Raw genomic sequence first — 22,931 nt, forward strand, 5'->3', positions numbered from 1 at the left:
TGAAACTATTCGGTATAGCCAGAACCATTTCCCTTCGGCATTAAATCAATAACCTAAACCATTTTCCTTTCGAATCAAATCAATCACCTAAACAATTTCCCTTCGGTATAAATATGAATCCAATTCCTTATCATAGTGTTTCAGAACCAATGCAAATAGACATGTTCACATGAATAGTGAGAAGATAACAAATTCTATATCAATACTCAATCAACACTTACACAATCATGAAACATAATCAATAGTGAGTCAATATAACCGTTCAAACCGTTCATGACACATCATACATTAAAATATCAATGAATTCCTTTTTACACCACAATATCATCACTAGAATTCAATCAACATTGATCAATGGGAAATAATTATGAAACCCTTCACCAATTCATCAAATTACTCTTAATCACACATTAATGCATGCAAGGTTCCATACTATTAACAAATAGTCAGAGAGGTTCACTTGCATTGAAAGAGAAAATAATCAACTTGGCACTTGAGTGTTCCCTCTACGATGAGTCTTCAAGTCCAAACAATCTAATCAATAAATAATTCAAATAAGAAATCATGAACAAAAACACCCATAAAATTGAGTTTACAAACCAGATCCAAATCGACCCAAAAAGTAATTTTGGGTTAGGGTTAAATCTGAAATTTTGTGGAAAATCAAGGTACCCCAAGATTTTTGAACTCATAAATGAAATCATAAAGAAAAATGAGTAGCAATTCTCCTTAAACCCCCAATTTACCAAGAACGCAACTTCAAGACAAAACCCCAAAACTTTGAATTTGAAAATAAGGATTTAGATATAAAAATCATGAAATCATAATTGGGTAATGAAGGAAGAGAGTTCAAATCACTTACCCAATAGTTTTAGCTTGAAAATTCTCTTTAGAATAACCCCCTAGAGCTCTCAACGTCCAACAATGGAGAATTGGGGGAAGAATTCACATTTTGGGAAGTTTCATTAAATTGTCATGCCATTAGTCTTCACGAACATGGTTGCCCTACCACGATCGTAGAGACCACACGAACTAACCCTTTGTGAACACGGAGACCACTCTACGAACTCGAAGGTCTATTCCTTGACCCTCCGCGAATGCAACCTAAACCCTATGAATGCGAGGGTCTACTAACCTAACCTTCTGCAAATGCAGAGGCCATCCCGCCATACCTTTTGTGAATGCGACCAAGCTTTGTGAATGTGAAAGAGATGACATCACCAAAACGTAAGAATAATAAAGACATGGAAATATTCACCCAAAGGGCCCTTGAAATTTGTTGGGAATATCATGCATACAAACCAGATATGATACCCAACTAAACTTGATATTTCAAACTAAATGGAACTGTAGAAAAATGGATTTGAGGTCTCCTTGCCAAAAACATGTTAAAGCCGCAATAAACTAAATTTAACTCAAAACTACTAACCTACCCTCGGAACCTCTAAAATATCAACCAAGACCTCACCTATGCCTAAAATCACCATCTGAATTCAACAGAGTAATTGAAAATCCTATCTGAGGGTCCGAACTCTGAATGCTTATCAAAGTCAACTCTTGTTCTAAATACACATAAACTTCTAACTCAATGGCTTAAATCCCAATAAATACTTTGAAACTTAAAACAACAACATTCCTAGAAGAAATTCTACCTTCCAGAGCTAATGGAATTGACGAAATTCTATACTGAGACTTTGTAATGTCCTATTTCTTAATAAATTACTTTTATGTGTGAAATGATCCTTTTCTTCCTTCCCCTAAGCATTTCTTGTTTATTATGTGTTGCGGAAATGGTTAGTGTAGTGTCTGATGCGATCAAGTAAGGTTTTGGTCGATTTGAGCCTTTTGAGTTGAGTTATATTGAAATGGTTGAATTTGGTCATCATTTAGTGATTTGAGCGTTGGATGATGATTCTATCAATTCATTGAGTCTGGAACATCGAGTTAAATCTAGTATAGTGCTCGATTAAAGTGTTGATACCTTAGGTTGTCATTTATTTATTTAGGTAAAAAGTTGAATTTTTAACCTAAATGGGTTCTAAGGGGGTACTTTGGTCATAACAATCTTTTCTTTTGAAATTTGATGATTCCATTAGTTCCAGAACATGTTTTACGATGGATTTGCATTACTGGTTCATGTAGGGTTCCGGATGAGTTTCGAGGGTCAGAAAGATGTTTTAAATGTTGACGGTGCACATTTTTAGCAACAGAAAAATAGTCTTTTAGTGATGGTAAATGGGTTTAGCAATGAAATCGCTGAGTTAAATATCTATTTGAACCCATTTCATATATTTGACACTTTGGGATCTAGAAAGGCCTGAGGTGATTTTTGAGGTATTTTTCTTTCATAATCATTGGGTACGTATTTCTAACCCTGTTTTATCACTTTTCCCAAGAATATCTCTTCCATATATCATGATTTATATCCAGAAAGTGGAGATTTGAAACCCCAAAGTAGAGAAATCGGAAATTATTTATTTAAAGGTCGATTTTGAATGAGTTTTCATTGATTTTTGGGATTTAAGGTCCTTGTGTTGTGGGTAAACTGATTCACGCGAAGTTTTTACAAAATTTCTCATTTTTAAAAATATTTCACATGTGGGTTTTGGGGTTTTTTCCCAAGTTTGAAAAATTGGTAATTTCTTGATTTGGAACTCGTTTTTGCTAGATTTAATGGGTTATTAAACCTCAAATCCCCTTTTACTTGTATAATATGTTTTTCAAATAAAATTATGATTTTATCCTTCCCCTTTTACAATTTTAACCCTAGTTCCTAACCTTAGCTATATGGGTATTGTTGTAGCCCTTTTGATGATTCCTTTACATTCTTGATAGTTGAGGATCATTTCAAAGATTGTTTGATAGAAGAAAAGCTTTGTTAGAGTCGTTCGGGTGATTTTTCGATCTACGAGTTAGGTTCGGCTTATCCTTCTTCTAGACTAGGTTGGGTAATTGATTATTCTTATGAACTAGACTATGGTATGGAATAGTAGCATGACATAGAAATGTTTTAAATTGTATATTTTATTGTTTCACCCGTGTTGGGCTTATTTGTATTTTTTTTGCCCAAGTGGGAGGCTTGTGTGCGATGCTTAGCCCGTGTGGGGGCCTTATGTGATATTTCTATTTGCTTGGAGAGCATAAGATTACCATTTGAGATGATTATTTTAGAATATTTGACTTGAAATGCCCGAGTTAGGGCCTTGACCTTATTTTTTATCACATCTTAAAATAAAAGGAATGTTTCCAAATGGTAAAGACTCATTTCAAATGAGTTCTTCCATTATGTTGTCTTATGATGGTGTGTATCATGATTTACTAAGTTTGGGAACTTTCGACTCTTTTAGATCGATGTTTAATAGATTATGCCATTGTGTTGTATTCAAACACCTTGGAAGTTGGAATGTAAAAAAAATGGATGTTCTACGAGTCCAACCTACGGGCCATAGAAGGGAGACGTAGACCTCAACCTGAGTTTTTGGAAAATTAAGTTTCTAAAGTTGACCTATGGATGAGAAGGACGAACCTTAGGAGTTTTGACGGAGAAAGGTCTCGTAGAAGTGTTCCAGACATGGAGAAATTTTGGAGTTAAAGTTGAGTTCTGCAGACCAGAGAAAGCCCTACGGACTGTAAAATGGTCTCACCAAATTTGGGATGAAGTTTAAGCTCTAGTATTTGGTCTACAATTGACTAGTACGGACAGTAGGTCATAATCGTAAGATCAATCTGACCGTTATTTTAAGGGTATTTGGGTATTCTCCTATACTTATAATTCCAATACTACATAATTTTACCCCAAAAGATTTAGCAGAAGAAATCTCTTCAAAATCACCTACGGGGGTTTTTCCAAGCTCAAAAGTGGAAAATATGGCTTAAACCCAAAATTTTCAGACCAAAAACTCCTCTCTAATTTCATAAAAGAGAACCACACAAACCTTGGGGGTCTCGCTTTTGAAAAGCAAGCTCTACTTTAGCGACCATCGCTAAAGCGAGCACTGGTTCTCTTAAGTAAGCACTGGTCTGCTGAAGCGAGTACTGGTCCACTTAAGTGAACCCCGCCCAAATGGTCATTCTATCTTTTGCGAGCTGGCCTTCTCTTCCGCAAAGCCAGGACTACAGAACCAGAAACATCAACCAATAAAAACATCATCGAAAGGACCCTCAGTATTTGTTAGGAAATATCTACACACAAACCATATATGTGAGTTTACTATACTCGACATTCTAGAGTCAATGGAACAGTCAAGTATGAATTTGAGGTCTCCTTAACCCAACATTCATGAAAGTAACAAAAAACTAACATAACACCTAAAAAGGCCAAAACAAGATCGGGACCACTGAAAATTAACCAACACCTCACCTAGACATGAAATCATCCTCCGAAACCAACAAAACTCTTGTAATTCTGATCCGAGCTTTTGAGAATCTCAGCATCCAAGCCCCAAATGCTGACCAAAATGAGGCCAAAGCTACGTTTCCACAATTTTCCAACAAAGGACCTCAAATCCTCAAACAAACTATGAATCTGAAATTGACAAATCTCATAGACCAGATTCCACATTCTAGGACTGAAGAAATCAATGAAATTCCATACTAACACTCAAAATTCCAAAGACACCAAAAACCAGTTTTTAACAACTTTAGCTTTTCAAACTCAAAACTTACAAATTCAGAACTTAAAACTAAAGTTCAAAACCAATTCTCAAAACTCAATTAGAAACAACTCGGGGTCAATATCCGGAGGGGAAAATCGATAAGTTTACGAAACTTTCCAAAAATGACCAACCGGGTAATTACAAGTACTGATACACTGGTGAGTATGATCGTTCTATTTTCGTAGGATATATTCCATTAACCTCGGATACTTGAGGGAAATAAGTTCCTTAAGGACGCACTGTGCATTTAGTGGACTCGTTTTCTTCTTTGAGAAGAATATCTTATATATTATTTCTAATCTATTTCAGATTCTATTTTCTTTACTGGTTTTAAGTTTCTAGTTTATAAAATACTCTTTAAAATTTGTTAAGTTATTGTTCCATGTATCTTAGCATATTGGTTGAACAACATATCATTCCTTTCATATCATCACCCCTCAAAGTTGACTACCTATTTTTATTTTCTTGAGTATTATTAGATCATTTTAGAGACTCTTCATGACAAAAATCAATTACCATATTATGTCATATACCATTAACCACAATATATAATTGTTTTACTTGATCGATAAGCATACATTCTATATACGAACATGCCATTTTTTCTCCATCCTATTTTACAGGAAATGCATGATCTATAAAATGTTATATTCCATTCAAGTTTTCTTTATTGAGACAGTCAAAAGACATTCATGTTTTATTTCTAGAATTTTCCATGATAATCAAGAGATTTTTTTTTTCTACAATTAATGTAGGAGTTGATATGTTAGTAAGAAAACAACAAAAAAATTAGTCATAATTGTATTTCAGACAAACTATCAACTCTATTTATATGTAATTTCATATTTCAAAGATATCGATTTATCAATTAAAATGTGCATTAAATTTGGGTGAATAAAGATCATCAATCCACTAGAAAGTTACAAAAAATTGATGAACAACTATATGGGACCATTATGATCCTGCACTTCTTGCTTATTTGTTAGACTAGTTCTCTTGATTTAAAAGCACTCAAATAAGCATACATCCTTAACTAGAAAGATTCATTTTTAAAAGATATACTAGTCATTGAACTCTACATTATGACCTTCTAAGTGTGAAATAAAGAGGCATAGAGAAAATAAATAGAATCAAATATTCTTGGATCAAATTTTTATACCCTTTACTTCAATGAAAGCTAACAATTTTTTCTAAGGTTTAATCATTTAAGAGAGCATTATTGTATTCATACATGCTCTTATTGGTAATATAAACACTGCCAACTAATGAAAAAATCTTACAAAATTATTTTCAAAACTTCAAGAATCTGAATTTTTATTTCTAAGATATGATATCTACAAAATCTAATGGATTAATCTTAAAAATATCAAAAAAAAACAATAAAAGAAAAGTAACTCTCAGTTTATCTCTATACCTACCATGTCTCGCTCGAATTCTCTGATTAATTTCTGAAAAATCTTGATATGGCCGATCCATCACCGAAAGAAGAAGCGAACTTCATCGGGGAGTTCGACGGTCTTGTAGTTCTACCTCTTGACCGTACTTTTTTTGCCCTACACATGACCGCAACATATCAAGAAAATGTCTAAGATATCCCTATGGAATTTCAAAATGTTAATTTCACGATCGATAACATCATTATTGATGAATCATTCAATGATGTTTTTCCAAACCCTACCAATAATGATGCGTTTAAAAACCCTAGTCATCTGCTAGTCTGTCTCGAGTCAGAGCCAGGTTTAAAATTGAGTCAGATGAACCCAAATAACTTTGATCAACCTAAGAGTCGACTGCTTAGGAGTTTTGAAGATGCTTGTGGAATAATCAAATCGACCACGGAATATTGTCTCGGGGAAGCTCTTGGTTCAAACAATCCAGTAAATTTTTCTCCAAATTTAGAAACTAATTTAGTAAAGGGTGGAGTTGTAGAACAAAAACTCAAATTAGAGGGTGTCAATTCTAATATAAGCAAACACCAAAAATCAACTCTATTTTCCTTGAGTGATAATGTTAATAATGATGCGGACAAAAAGAAGATAGCTAGAAAAATCAGGAACAGGGAAAGTGCTCACTTGTCAAGCAAAAGAAAAAAGCATTATGTTGAGGAGTTAGAGGATAAATTTAGAATACTTCATTCAACAATTCAACACTTGAAATGCAAAGTTATCCTATCAAATGGCGGAAAATGCAACTCTAAAGACACAACTTGGAGGTATTGGTGTACCTCCTAAAGTGTCGGCACCCCCGTGATTTATCCCTATCCTCCTTCATGGATGTCATATACACCACCTTATATGATGAAGCGACAAGGATCTCATGTTTCATTCATTTCGATTCCAAAGTTGAAATCACATGAACTAGCACCAGCCCCAAAAAGTAGCAAGAAAGTGGAGAAAAGAAAGAGTGAGGCGAAAACAAAGAAGGTTGCTAGTGTTAGCTTCCTTGATGTGTTGTTCTTCATGTTTCTCTTTGGTGGGCTGTTTCCTTTATTGAAAGTGAGATATGGAGGTATGCGTGAACCATTTATAAGTGGAGAGTCTTTTGTGAGTGGATTTAATGAAAAACATCGTGGAAGAATTTTGACTATTGACGGTGCATGTGAATGTGACTGGTTATTTTAGGAAATATGGTGGAAAAGATCATAGCTTGTATTGTGGCCAAGGAGGTCAAGGTGAAAGCAATCAACAAAATAGCAATAAGGATGTAGATGAGTTTGTTCATGTGGTCAATGGTAGTGATCCTCTAATAACCTCTTTATATGTCCCAAGAAATGATAAACTTGTTAAGATTGACAGGAACTTGATAACTCAGTCTGTATTGGCAACTGAGAAAGTCATGGCATCTCATGGAAGTGCTGATAAGAATAATAGAGACCTAGGCCTCGCAGTTCCTGGAGATTTCGCCCCGTCTATCCCAGGAATCCATCCTCGCCTTTTCGAAGTCCTATAGTGGGAGAAAGGTTTCTTGGATCTGAGGAGAAAGAGAATGTTAAGGAAACTATGCAACAATGGTACCTTGAGGGTGTTGTTGGTAAGTGTTGTTTTATCTAGACTGACTATTAATTCTTATCTTTGTGATTTGACTGAGCATTTTAAGGACTTCATATCATTTAAATTCATTTTTTGCTTTTATTTTTCCTTTTTTTTAGTTCAAATCTTCTATTTTTGATAGAAATGAATTCCTCTAGCTATTATACCCTAACGACTTTCAACGGACGCAGATCTAGTTACTTTTTCAAGTGTTTGCTTTATGAATTTAGGTATTTTGAATTGCTTTGAGTCCCTTAATTCGATATCTTACATCATTGTATCCTCGTCATAGTATATGTTCTAAGCAAATTTGTGGTTTGGAGAAGCCTTCTTCTTTCTAGTATTTAAAATCATTTTTGTGTTCATTTGAGCAGGGCCTTTGTTGAGTTCAGACACGTGTATAGAAGTGTTCGAGTTTGATGCGTCATCTTCTTCTCTACAAACCGTAGTTCCAGTTACCAATACTAGGGATATATCTATGGAAGAAATGTAGAATGGAACTCATCTCCATAAAAGTAGAAGGATCCTCACTGGTCCTCTAGTTTCCCTTTCTTTACCCTCTGACAATATTTTCGAAGAACAAACTGTAACAAATGGAAAGCGAGAGAATGTCAGAAAGAATAAGTCACTTCTTCATGCGTAGTATCTGTTCTGGTTGATGGTGATGGTGATGGAATCATGGGTCTGAATTCCGTCGCTCGAATATTCATTGTTGTGCTTATTGATAGTGTCAAATATGTCACATATTCTTTCATGCTTCCATTTATTGATAGTGTTCATGTAGCAGAAGCATCATTGAAAAACAATGGCGTAGATACCATAAGATCTACTAATAGTCGTCATTAATATATGGGGTGTGATGGTTGTCTTCTTTATGTGTCATATGTTTCTGCAATAATAATACATTATCTCTCTTTTATTATCAAAACAAGAAAGCGAACAATCCTTTAAGTTATATGCATTATGTTTTCGCGCTCTATATTTACTCAAGAAGGACAATTGTAGTTGGAAATTCCTTTCATTAGCAAATAACTAGAAAACATTTGACTTTCTCCTAAATGATATGGCATCTTACCTGGGACAATCAAGGCATTGAACATCGGTAAATTAAGCTATTAAGTGTAGAATTATTATACAACCACACACTTAGCAGAAAGAGAAAAGAAAGGATCAAAGAAGAGAACACATGACCATAGACAAAAATTGAGGTATTTTCTTAAGTTGTGATATGTTTTCTTTAGTTGTGTGTTTGTTTTTAGTTTGACCATGACCATAGTGAGCAACTCAACAACAATATAGTAGAAACTTCCCACGTAGCTTATGTGTCTCAAGTCCTTAAACTCTACTTCTCTCTTCTCTTGGATGGAGGCAATGTATGAAGCATTAAAAAATATTATGCTTTCAAACTGATGGAACAATTGAGTCAGGTTTAATAACTCACAACACCTCTGATATAAGATTATGGATAAAGAGACACCAATTCTTCCTCTATAAATGACATCCATGAATAGTTCATTTAGTTTTTAAAAACAATCTTAGATAATTTATTCTTCAAATATGCTAAGGGATGACATCATTTTTGAAAGTGGCCTCCGTTCTTAACCTCTAAAGGTTTTCCCTGCTTTGATCAAGCAGGAATATTCAATTCCTTAATTAGCTTAGTTATTTGAGAAATCAGATCATAGAAATTATGTGTCATTAATGTATAAAGAAATATTTTTTTTAAAAGATTGATATCAAATCAAGCTTAAAGTCTTAACAATTAAACGCATCAGCTAAAACTCAAGCAATTAGTTGTTGTCCAATTGCATTTATAGACTAAAGCTAGAGCAAGTGTTGCAACGATGGTTGATTTTTTTACTACTATTCCACACCTATGTTCTTTGTAAATCTGTCCGGAAATTGAACTTGCAATTCCTTTTAACATGTTAGTAGATAGATTGTGAGATTTTGCGAGCTAAAAAGAATCCTTAAGTGAGTTGCAAATCTTTCTTTTTGGGATGGTAACAAATTTCGTTGATTGAATGTTTATTGTGCGATCTTAGGACTATAATTAAGTTGTGATCCAATCCTTTTTCTTATCAAAATAGTCTACTCTCCTTCAACATTATTTGTAGAAGTTTGGCTTTACCTTTGAGAATATTTATTACTTCCTCGAAATTTCTAAGTGGATTTTCTACTTGAAGAAAAGTAGTAACATCACATGTAGCACTTCTACTTTTACCAATTAGTTGTTGTCTAGCTTTATACAAAATCAAGCTTTGAAGTGGCTTCATTTTTATCCCCTCGTACTTGGTATCTTTCTATCAATTGATAGGAAAAAAACCAAAATATTACCGTCACTGTCCGATTCTACACACTAGTTGTGACCGGCACTCAAGATCATGAATGACCTCAAGTGGACCTGTAACATCTCTCTATTTGAAAGAACTAGAAATACCTAGAACTAGAAAGAGTCATTTTTGGACAGAAAGAAAAAAAACTAAAAAATTTGTGAAGTTATGTTAAGTTTGGGTTTTAGGACAACTTGAAACGATCATAACTCCTAGATCAGGATGAGTTAGGTGTGCTACAAGATACCGTAGGAAATATCTTTTAATTATATTTCCAACACCACCAAGTTTTCTCAATTCTGAGTTCGTACGAGGGAGATATTCCCATTTGAAGTTGGGCTGTTTATATAAAGAAAGTCAAAATCAGATTTTGGAAGGGTATTTTGGTCTTTTCCATACCCAATTAAATTATTTCATTTTTGGTAATTACTTAGGGGTCTAAACTGAATTTGGTCAGTTTACGCTTTTGAAATTTGAGTTAGTATTTTGAGAGAAGAGAGAAGAAGAGGAGAAAGGAGAAGAGAAGGAAAGGAATCGTCATGTCTTGAAGCTAAGATCGTGGATTTCGTCAAGGGGTGATCCCTACGAGGTATGTGAGATCACATAGCATTGGGTTAGTTCACCCACGCGTCAATCATGATTCAATTCAGTGTATTTGTGTTTTTGAAAGAAAAGATTGTGAGTTCTTGATGAAATTCATTTAAGTTCTTGTGGGTTCTTGTTGTTGATGTTGTTGAGAAGTTTCTTGAGTTTGATACATGAAATTAGTTGTGATTTTGAGTAGATTCCTGCATATATTGATGATATAGTAAAATCTAAGAGTTTGGGAAAAAAGAACCAATTGAATCTAGAGGGTTTAGAGTTGAAAAACGAGCAACAAAATTCGTCAAAAATCTGGGGAAGGGGGTGGGGCACCGCTCCTCTCAGAGCGCCCAAGAAGGACTTCTGAAGTTTGGACCCTAGGGGGCCACACCAGCCAGTGCGCCCCAGCCCAACTTTCTGATGTTTCCCTCCTGGCGCCCCGTGTCTCTCAGAGTGCCAGGGACGCCAGTTTTTCCACCTTTTCCTACTTCTTTCCATACTAGTTCCCTAGCAACGTACCTAAGTCTTCTAGTTGATTTCTACACTATAAGGTACTTCTAAAAATCATGAAATCATCCATAAACATGAGATCATGAACCTTTAATCCGTAATTCAATTCAAATAAAGTTAAGAGTCAAGTCAGGAGAAGTTCATAGAGTTTTCCAAAAGTCTTTTACAAACGTTTTAACTTTGTTTTAAGGATTGTGTTTTCAGTTGAGTAAAGAGTAAGAGTAAAGTTCATTTCTTCAAAGATTATATTGGAACTAAGTATTTCCAAGAGTTGAAATGTTTTCACATTTAAACAAGAGAGGAAACATTGATTTCCAAGAGAGCCTTTGAGCTAGTTTTTGAGTAATTATCTCAAATCACAGAAAGATTTTTGTTTTAAAACATATGAGCTGAGTATATTTTAGGAGTAGTATTGAGCACCAATATGGGGACGAGTTCATAATAACTCAAGTCTCCATAAACTATGTAGCCATCATGGGCAGAAAGGATCATACTTTTTAGATGATTGCTTATTTCTTTTTAGCATAGACTAGTGGATCCACTTAGTTGAGGCGTTCTATATCACGGCAAGGTATATGATAGTTCTGACAGCGTGGGCAAGACATTGTATCATCACTTTAGCTCATAGTGGTGGTTGTCGGTTAAAGAAACTCCCACAGTATTATATTACTTTATATGTAAACTGAGTTGTTATTGTATTTCCTTAATACATTGAGTTGTCATCTACTGTTTTAAATGCTTCGTATAAACTGCATCTTTATTGTTGTTTTACTTTGCATTTGAGTTGAGTAAATCTAAGGTAAGTATTCTTTTCAGATTCCTTACAAGCTTATGCCATGTTTAGTTTTCCCCTTGCATACTCGCACATTCAATGTACTGATGTCATTTGGCCTGCATTGTTTTATGATGCAAATACATGTAATCAAGATCAGTATCCAGCTACTCGTTGATCCAGTTGAGCACTCAAAGTTAGTTGGTAAGCCTCTTTGCTTTTCGGAGGACCCTTTTTTCATTCTTTTCGTATTTCAGTCATTAGGATGATCGGGGGTCTTGTCCCCATATCCCTCTTTGCTTTAGAGCCTTCATAGATGAGTACTTATAGTTCTTTAGTCTTTCCGTTTTTAGTTGTATTCGTTAAGACTTGTGTTGCCATTTTGGCTAGTTTAATATTTCTTTAAGATATTGCATGAGTTGTCCTTTGAGACTGTTTCTTGTTATTTAAGTCTTCCGCTATAACTTAAGCCAGGACAAGGGTTCACTTGGGGCCAGCAATGGTTCTGGAGTACCAGTCTCACCTAAGGAGTAGGTTCGGGCTGTGACAGGACCCTTGGTACTGGCATGCTGCTAATGAACTACTCTAACATTCTATGAAGTCCTAGCGGAAACTAAAGTATAATTAATTTGAGCAATAATAAACATATATCATATCATCTCATCATCATATCTATACTACCTTAAAACCATGAACTCCAAAAAAGGAATGTTAAATTACATAAACACACCCTCACATAATAAGATTATGCAAAATACCCATCATATTAAAAAAAAAAACTAACTAAACACCCCTAGTGCAACAAACACCTGTGAATATTCACCACTTTCACTAGACAGACGCCAAGTTTCCCTGCATTTGCCCAAAGTCCAAATATTCCGAACCAACGCAACCTCCCAAGAACCTACGAGTAGTCACCTCTTTCACAGGAAAGACGCCAAGTTTCCTTTGCCCAACGTCCAAGGATTTACCAAACAACACAACCTCACAAACACCTGTGTATAATCAACTCTTTCACAAGAAACATGCCAAGTTTCCCTTTATCAGCCCAACGGCCAATTATACACCAACCAACACATCCTCTACATATTACCCTAATTATATCAACCACGCATACAACATGGTCTCCGATTAGTAAATCAACTTCTGGAAAATGCATAGGTCTGCCCTGTTCCTGTTCTTCTACTAGTATACTTTTTTTGTTGTTTATGCCTATATCTGCACTTTGTAAGTCACTTAACCTTTTTGCACTATTTCCTAGGAAAGTATTGGTCTTCTTTCGGCAAAACACATTACAATATTGGACTCGACATTGACATATTTCACTCCACATCTTAAATTGTAAGTTTCCACTCTCCTTATATATCATGTAATGTTCTTCATTGGACTACTTGAAGCACATTGTTCTTGGGATTATATCATTGCTACAATCTACTTAATGAATCCTTTGTATTTTACTATTACACGTTACGGCCCAAAATTAATATTCATATTAACTTTCCCCTTTACACCTCTAACTATCTAGATACATCACACATGGCAACCGAAACTGAATTATCAAAGCAGAGTTTCCCCATTAACCAGCTACTAAGATACTCTACTAATTAGGTGATGAAGGTATTAGTTATTTAAAAGGGTTCTCTAATTTCATACAAGAATTCACGCCATGAAGGGACTATCCAAACGAAAATATTAGTGGACAACGAGGAAACACTTTTCTTTAGTTATATGCTAACGTTCCTATCTACTCCACTTAATATTTCTGTAATGATATCACATATAAATTACATCAATACTAGGGGAAAAAGTTGCAAGAGACACTAATTAATAAGCATATCAACACATAGAAAGACTTCTTAAAGACAAATAAAAGTTTCTAGATTGCTAATGGGCTGTTGAATCGAGTCAACCCCAACTACACTTTCGTGCACAAAGTGATTAAACTATCCATTACAAACAACACAATCATAAAGGAGAGTGTCCATGTTGTTTCAACACACAAATTTTCCGAAGGCTTTGTATTTTTGGAACGCGTAGAAAAAGTGACAAATGGTGCCATATTCAGTAACTCTTCACATGACTTTTTGAAAATTCTCATTGTCTTAACATAATACCTATCCCTAATTTACCTCATCTCTATTCAAACTTGTTTTGTGTGTTAGTTATAGTGAATCCTATCATTGTAAGAGGAAATAGCAAAAGAAGCTAAATTTTTATTATAAAATGAACTCTAATTTGCCATTATTGCATAGAACATACAACTGTTACTCTATAGGGAGATTTTGTAGTAATTGATGGCGCAAATCTGGAAAAGCTGAAAGATGATCAACCTATTCTTGGATTATGTGACATGAGATTCTCAATATATAAATATATACCTAGCCTCTTCTATCTGCTAATTGTTTAATTATAGAGTATATTTGTTGATTCCTCACCTTAATTTGTTGTTTTCCAAACAAAGTACTTTTGGGATATCAACACTACCCGTGAGCATTGTGTTGATCAATCCAATGTTTCAAAAAGCACTAGATGTTCATTCCTGGTAGACAACCTAATTTACTAATATTCTTGACATATTTATTTTGAAAAAAAAGTATTGGTTATGACTAAACAACCACATACGACGACATGGATATATACAAGAAATATCATATAGAAGGAAGTATTAGGTGAGAAATGATTGATATCTTTTTTAGCCTAATGAATTAGGAATAAAACCAATAAATTACATTGAGCTAATGATAATGACATTGGTTGTATTTGCTAGGTTTGGTTGAAGAAGAGACAAGTTGACCATCACCACGCAACATATGAAGAAATATAACAATTGTGTAGACTTAGATATTGATAATTATGATACAAGGTTATTGACTTGGAACTACTAAAAGGTACCATTTATTTCTGGACGGTGTCATTACCAGTACCAAATGTTCCTTCGAGCAAAATTATATATTAACATAGTATTTAGAGCTTCAGCCCTAAGTTTCATGCATCTAATTCAAGCCTTTTAGTCGGGTATAATGGAGTAATGTTTAGAAAGTAATATTTGGTAAATGAGAAATATCCATACAAAGTCTTCCCTTACATATTCAATATGTTGAACAATGGTAGTATGCATACAATTTTCTGTTAAATTAGGTAAAAGGGACTATGCACATAATTACATCGATATATTATGATGAATAAGTATCTTTACTGTTTCACAATTGTAGTCATCACAAGACAAGGCAACCACGTGCAACGCACGTTCATTATATCTACTCATATTAAAAGCGGGAAGCTCCCAACTTCAAAGTTGGATTACCATTTTACTCATATTCTAAATAAAATATCTAATTAATTAAATATCAAATAATATCATATATATTATACTAAATACTTAAAGTGGGAAGGTGTTAAGTCCAAAGTTGAATCAACTTTTAAATGAGAAAGACATTAAGAAAAGATGATAATTAATAGATCATTGTTTCAAAACCCTTTGTAACACCCCGTATACTCAAAAAGACCAGATTGCAGCTTTTAGGTGTTGCAGGTGACACCCACGGGCACCATCCACGGACCGTAGGAGGACCCACGATCTTTCCTGTAGGTCTGTGGTTTGCACCTACGACCCACCTCCCTGAAGGCTCAGAAAAACTGGCTAAGGGTCAGGCCACACCAAGACCTACGTACCGTAGGTCAGACAACGGTCTATGGCTAGGGCCGTGGATCTGACACTCAAAATCCCAGCTTCTGTACAGATCGACGGATGACCAGCACGAACCGTCAGTACATCGATGGTCCGTCAGTCGCATCTGTTAGTGACTCTGACAACTGTTAAATTAGGGGTCTTTTAGTGTTTTCCATATTCGTTTAACCCTAAAACTACGTCGTTTAGAAACTATATTCTGAGGTTTTAGTCAATTTAATCCTATAAACATAACTAGAACTTACCTAATTCAAATCATTAATCAAAACTTAGAAAAATTAGAGCGTAAGAGGAGAAAAGAGGTCAAGAACCTTAGTTCAAGAACACAACAAGGTTTGTTCAGTTCCACCCCCGAAATTGAAAGATTTTTCCATGGAATTCGTCACCAGGTATGTGGGATTCCACTAGTGGGTTACTTTCACCCATTAGGTCCCTAAAATTCAGTCAGATTCTTGATTCCCTCGTTATAACTAGACCTAGGGTTTCAAAATTTCAGCAAATCATTATGAATTAGTTATTTATATGTTCCAAATAAGATTATCTTGTAATTAATTCATTTCTTACATGAATTTTTGAACCCTAGCTATATATTTCTTTAGTTCTTGAATTACACATGATAGGTCAGACATTTAAGCTATTCAGATATACATGCCTCATTTTTTGAATGTGTCACTATCGGTTTAATAATTGTGCATTCTCAGTTTGCATGTCAGTTTGAGCTATCCAGTCTATTACAAAAATTCAGTCATAATGTGTTAATCATTTAATCTATTACGAGTTACATTATACCAAGTTGGATTAGGGTCAGTCACCCATATAGTCCCAGAACTACAAGATACCTAGGTTGACAGTCCCCTCTGTGGGCATCATTTTAGTGATCACACAAGCATGCCTCTACATCTTTGGCCAGGTGTATTAGGTCCTCTCAGTGAGGCGTATACATCAGACTCCACATTTATCTCATCTGGTTTTATTATTGGTTATTAGTAGCTCCCACAGTTCAGCCAGACTCCATTGCATTGTCCACATTTCAGTATAGTTAGTATTCCCTTCTTAGCAGATTATAAATTGGTCATTACATTCAGTTAGCTTAGTAATCAGTATCCATATAATGTTCAGATTATACTCTTGCTTTATTACTTGTTTAGTTATATGTTTATTTCAGCTTTACTCTATTTTGCATGCTCAGTACCTTTCAAGTACTGACGCATACTTTGCGCTACATCTTTCCGTGATGTAGGTCCAGGTTGTCAGCATTCCAATCAAGCTTAGATTGGTTCCCGATCTCCAGTTCAGCAGCATCAATGGTGAGTCCTCATTCTTCGAGGATAATAGTCATGCTATCTTTCAGTTTTTAATCTTGTAGTTTCAATTTTTCTCGATTTGGGTGGGGCATGTCCCAACACTTCTAGTCAATTAGAGGCTATTTTCACACATAGTTGGATTCAGCTTAGTATTTGAGTTTAATATTTCTTTTGTATTAAACTCTCAAATTTGATATGTTTAGATTTATTATATGGGTATCCCCATCATTTCAGATTTACTTATGATTATCTTCCGCATCAGTTATTATTATTCTTAGTATGCTCATGTCATGCCAACAGTGTTAGCTTGGGGTCACTTGTGATCGTAGGTTTCGTGTACGCGTCTCGGGGGTAGCTCAGGGCATGACAAACTTGGTATTAGATCCTTAGGTTTAAGTGTCTTAAAAGCCGCACTATGAAGAGTCTTTTTCATGGTTGTATAGTGCGCACCACATCTAATAAGAGGAAGGCTAAAAAGTGTTTTAGGAAAAATCTTTATTTCCTTGTTACTCTTATCGTGCGTAAGGTATGATCTAATTCTGTTCTAACTCTACGTTCTACGTTTCAGATCATGCCTCCTCGTAGAGCTAACACCAGGAATGTGAATGCTAGGAACACAAACGTAACTCTTCCATTCCAGATCAAGAAGTTTTGAATGCAGAGTTCTGAAACACCATAGTATGCCCAACCAGAACAATCAGCGGGTTCCAGGTCAGGCAAATGCAAATGTTAGGTCAGCTGAAGCTAGAGTGCGGGATTTTGTTAGGATGAATCCGCCAGAGTTCTTAGGATCGTTGGTTGATGAGGATCCCCAAAACATTATTTATGAGGTCAAAAAGATCTTTGAAGTGATGCAAGTAACTAGGAATGATCGGGTTGAGTTAGCATCGTACCAACTCAAGGATGTGGCTCATATCTGGTATACTTAGTGGAAAGAGAATAGGGGTATATATGCAGCTCCTATCATTTGGGATTGGTTTAGTGAGACCTTTTAGGGCAGGTTTTTCCCAAGAGTGTTGAGAGAGGCAAAAGCTCAGGAGTTCATGAATTTGAGGCAGGGTTCTATGACAATCCAAGAGTATGGACTCAAGTTCACCCAACTCTCCAGGTATGCTCCTCACATGGTTGTTTATCCTAGGGCTCAAATGAATAAGTTTCTACATGGAGTGTCAAACTTGGTGAAAACATAATGTAGAAATGTTATGTTGCTGGAGAATATGAGCATCTCTAGGCTCATGACTCATGCTCAGCAGGTTGAGGGTGATAATCTTAGAGAACAGGTTAAGGAGAACAAGAAGGCTAGGCCAAGAAACTATGATTATTTCTAATAGAAATCGAGTGGTCGGAATCGCTCGCAGGGTCAGCAGAAATTTTCAGCCCCATCCCTTTCTTTAGTTAGTGTTCTATCCTCCATGCTCAGACAAGATGAAAACAGGTAGGGCATCATGCTCTAAGTCTGAGGGATGCTTTTTAGGTATCAAAACCTACCCAACTTTTCCTAAGTGTTGTAAGAACCATCTGGGCGAGTGCCTTGCAGGAAAGGAAGGATGTGTTGTGTGTGGTTAGTCTAGTCATAGGTTGAAGGATTGTCTTTCTAAATAGAGTTAATGAGGTAACCATGGTAGAGCTCAGTCCACAACTTCAGCAGTACCATCAGGTCACCCGACTCAGCAGGGTAACTCATCTGGTACATGTGGCGATCAATGCCAAAATAGATTGTATGCTCTACAGGCTCACCAAGATCAGGAAGATTCTTCTGATGTCGTCACTGGTACGTTATGAGTCTTTGACTTAGATGTTTATGCATTGTTAGATCCAGGGGATAATCTTTCCTTTGTAACTCCTTATATAGCAGTCAAATTCGATGTCCATCCAAAAACACTTCAGAACCCTTCGATGTCCGTCCAGAAACTCTCTCAGAACCCTTCTATGTCTCTACTCCAGTCGATGACCAAGTTATAGCTAAACGGGTATAAAAAAATTGCCCTGTCAGGGTCTCTTAGAAAGTCACCACAGCAGATCTTGTAGAGTTAGAAATGGTGGACTTCGATATCATTCTAGGCATGGATAGGTTACATTCATGTTATGCTTCAGTCGATTGTAGAACTAGGATTGTTCGTTTCCAGTTTCGAGACGAACCAATCTTAGAATGGAAGGGTAGTAGTTTAGCACCTATGGGTCGATTTATTTCTTACTTTAAGGCCAGAAAGATGATTTCTAAGGTTATCTTTATTATTTACAACAGGTTAAGGATTCAAGCTCTGAAACCCCAACTCTTGAGTTAGTACCAGTATTTAATGAGTTCCCAGAAGTGTTTCAGAAGATCTTCCCAGAGTTTCTCCCAAAAGGGAAATCAACTTTCGAATTGATCTCCTTCCAGATACTCGGCCTATTTCTATTCCTCCTTATAGAATGGCTCCAACATAGCTTATGGAATAGAAAGAGCAGTTGAAAGACCTTCTAGATAAGGGCTTCATCAGACCTAGTATTTCCCCATAGGGTGCACCTATGTTGTTTGTAAAAAAGAAAGATGGATCTCTCAAAATGTGCATTGACTATAGGCAGTTGAACAAGGTCACATCAAGAATAAGTACCCCATCCCCTGAATTGATGACTTGTTTGACCAACTTCAGGGTGCTAGTCACTTCTCAAAGATAGACCTCAGATCGGTTATCACCAAGTAAGAGTTAGAGATAGTGACATTCTGAAGACAACCTTTAGAACTCGGTATGGTCATTATGAATTTGTAGGTATGTCATTTGAACTAACCAATGCTCCTGCAGCTTTCATGTACTTGATTAAGAGAGTGTTCAAACATTATTTGGTCTTGTTTATTATGGTCTTTATTGATTATATCCTCATATACTCTAGGAATGAGGAAGAACATGCGAACCATTTAAGAGTTGTTCTGCAAACTCTTAAGGATAACCAGTTATTCGCTAAGTTTAGCAAATGTGAGTTTGGGTTGAAGACAGTTGCTTTCCATGGGAATATTGTGTCTAGTGAAGGGATCCGAGTGGATTTTTAGAAAAAAAATAGTGAAACAATGGCCTAGACCTACCTCTCCTACAGATATCAGAAGCTTTCTGGGTCTAGCGGGTCATTCCAGAAAGTTCATGGAAGGATTCTCATCCATAGCCTCTCCATTGACTAAGTTGACTTAGAAGAAGGTCATGTATCAATGGTCAGATGATTCTAAGAAAATCTTTGCAGAACTGAAAACTAGGTTGATCACAACTACTATTTTGACTCTACCCGAGGGTTCAAATGGTTATGTTATATATTCTGATGCATCCAGAGTCGGCTTACGTTGTCTGTTGTTGCAACAATGTAAGGTTATAGCATATTCTTCTAGACAGCTTAAGGTGCATGAGAAGACCTATCCAACTCCTGACCTCGAGCTTGCAGCAATGGTTTTTGCACTTAAGATTTGGAGACATTATTTGTATGGTGTTCACGTAGATGTGTTCACAGACCATAAGAGTCTGCAGTATGTGTTCACTCAGAAAAAGTTGAATCTTCGCCAGAGAAGATGGCTTGAGTTCCTCAAGGCTTATGATATGAGTGTGCATTACCATCCTGGTAAGGCCAATGTAGTTACAGATGCTCTTAGCAGACTATCGATGGGTAGTGTGGCACATACTGAGAAAGAAAGAAATGAGCTAGCAAAAGACGTCCACAGAGTTGCTCGCCTTGGAGTTCGTCTTATGAGCATATCAGATGGTGGTGTAACAGTTCAGAATGGGTCAGAATCTTCTTTGGTAGTAGAGGTTATGGAAAAACAAGATGGTGATCCAATATTTCTTGAATTAAAGAGTGAAATCCACCAACAGAGGGTTGAGGTTTTCTCGTAAGGGGGAGATGGCGTGCTTCGCTATCAGGGTCGATTATGTGTTCCTAAGGTAGGTGAGTTGAGACAACAGATACTTGCAGAAGCCCATAACTCTAGATATTCTATTCATCCAAGCGCCACTAATATGTACCGTGATCTACGGGAAGTCTATGGTGGGATGTTATGAAAAGGGATATAGCAGATTTTGTGGCTAACTGCCCTAATTGCCAGCAAGTCAAGGTAGAACATCAGAAACCCGGAGGTATGACTCAAGAGATTGATATTCCTACTTTGAAATGCGAAGTGATGAACATGGACTTCATCACAAGTTTACCTCGTACTCGCAAACAACATGACTCCATTTGGGTGATAGTTGATAGAGTTACTAAGTTTTCTAGCTTTTTTGGCGGTCAAGACTACAAATTTGGTAGAGGACTACGCCAAGCTTTACATTAATGAGATAGTTAGGCTGCATGGGGTTCCTTTGTCTATCATCTCTGATAGAGGTCCTCGATTTACCTCTTATTTTTGGAAGTCATTTCAAAAAGGTCTTGATACTCAGGTTAACCTTACCACAACATTTCACCCACAGACGGATGGTTAGGTAGAGCGTACCATTCAGACCCTAGAGGACATGTTGAGAGCTTGTCTGATCGACTTCAAGGGTAGTTGGGATGATCTCCTTTCTCTTATTAAGTTCGCCAACAACAATAGTTACCATTCCAGTATTCAGATGACCCTTATGAGGAATTCTATGGGCGTAGATGTAGATCTCCCGTCGATTGGTTTGAAGTAGGTGAAGTAGCCTTGATAGGGGCAGATTCAGTTCATAATGCTATGGAGAAAGTACAACTCATCAGATATACACTTAACACAGCCTAGAATCGCCAGAAGTCTTATGCAGATGTAAGGAGAAGGAAACTAGAGTTCCCAGTTGATGAGTGGGTTTTCCTGAAAGTGTCACCTATGGAAGAGGTGATGAGTTTTGGAAAGAAAGGGAAGCTCAATCATAGATACGTAGGCCCTTACAAGATTCTGAAAAGGATTGACAAAGTGACTTATGAGTTCTAGCTGCTAGTAGAACTAGCAGCACTGCATACGGTCTTTCACATTTCACTATTGAAGAAGTCAGTGGGTGATCCAGCATCCATAGTGCCATTAGAGAGTGTCGTCGTGAAAGATAGTCTTTCTTATGAGGATGTACCAGTTGAGATTCTTGATCGTCACGTTCAAAGGCTGAGAAACAAAGAAGTCCCTTCAGTCAAGGTTTTGTGGAGGAGTCATTCCGTAGTGGGGAGCTATTAGGAAGCAGAAGCAGCCATGAAGTCCAAGTATCCTTACGTCTTTCCTTTCGATTCCACTCCAACTTGAGGTAATAGCTCCTCTTTAGTTTTTCAGTCATTCATGCATGAATTTAGTCTTAGTGTCATGTTTCTTCAGGTTGTACTTGCATTTTCAGCGTATTTCTATGTTGTTGGAACTCAGTTCAGTCGGAAATCAGTTTCAGTAGTTTAGTGTTGGGGAATGCAGCCCTCTCCCTCCATTTCAGCTAGTTTAATCTTCATTCGAGGACGAATGTTTCCAAGGGGGAGATAATGTAACACCCCGTAAACTCGAACAGAGCAGATTGACGCTTTCAACTATTGGAGATGACAGCCACGGCCACCATCCACAGGTCATAGGAGGACCCACGATCTGTCTTGCAGGTCTGTGGTTTGCACCTATGACCCACCTCCCAGAAGCCTCAGAAAAATTGGCTAGGGATGAAGCCACACCAGGACCTACGGACTGTAGGTCAGACCATGGTCCATGGTCCAAGGCCATGTATCCGACCCTCAAAAGCCCAGCTTTAATACTGATCGACGGATGACCAGCACGGATTATCAGTCGATCGACGGTCCGTCGGTCCCATTCGACAGTGACTTCGACAACTATTAAATTAGGGGTCTTTTGGAATTTTCCTTATTCGTTTGACCCCTAAACTACGTCGTTTAGACATTAGATTATGACGTTTTAGTGAGTTTAAGCCTAGAAACAAAACTAGACCTTACCTAAGTCAAATCATTAATCAAATCATAAAAAAATTAGAGCGTAAGTGAAGGAAAGAGGTTAAAAACCATAGTTCAAGAACGCATCAAGGTTACTTCAGTTCCAACCTCGAAATCGAAAGATTTCTCTGTAGAATTCGCCACCAAGTATGTGGGATTTCACTAGTGGGTTCCTTTC

General features: G+C 36.5%; 1 pseudogene; it reads left to right on the top strand.

The window, feature by feature from the left end:
- Positions 1 to 6,253: 6,253 nt before the first annotated feature.
- On the top strand, positions 6,254 to 22,220 carry LOC125855867 (bZIP transcription factor 17-like; annotated as a pseudogene).
- Positions 22,221 to 22,931: the final 711 nt, after the last annotated feature.

Source organism: Solanum stenotomum, chromosome 2 (assembly GCF_019186545.1).
Source record: "Solanum stenotomum isolate F172 chromosome 2, ASM1918654v1, whole genome shotgun sequence".
NCBI classification, from domain to species: Eukaryota; Viridiplantae; Streptophyta; class Magnoliopsida; order Solanales; family Solanaceae; genus Solanum; species Solanum stenotomum.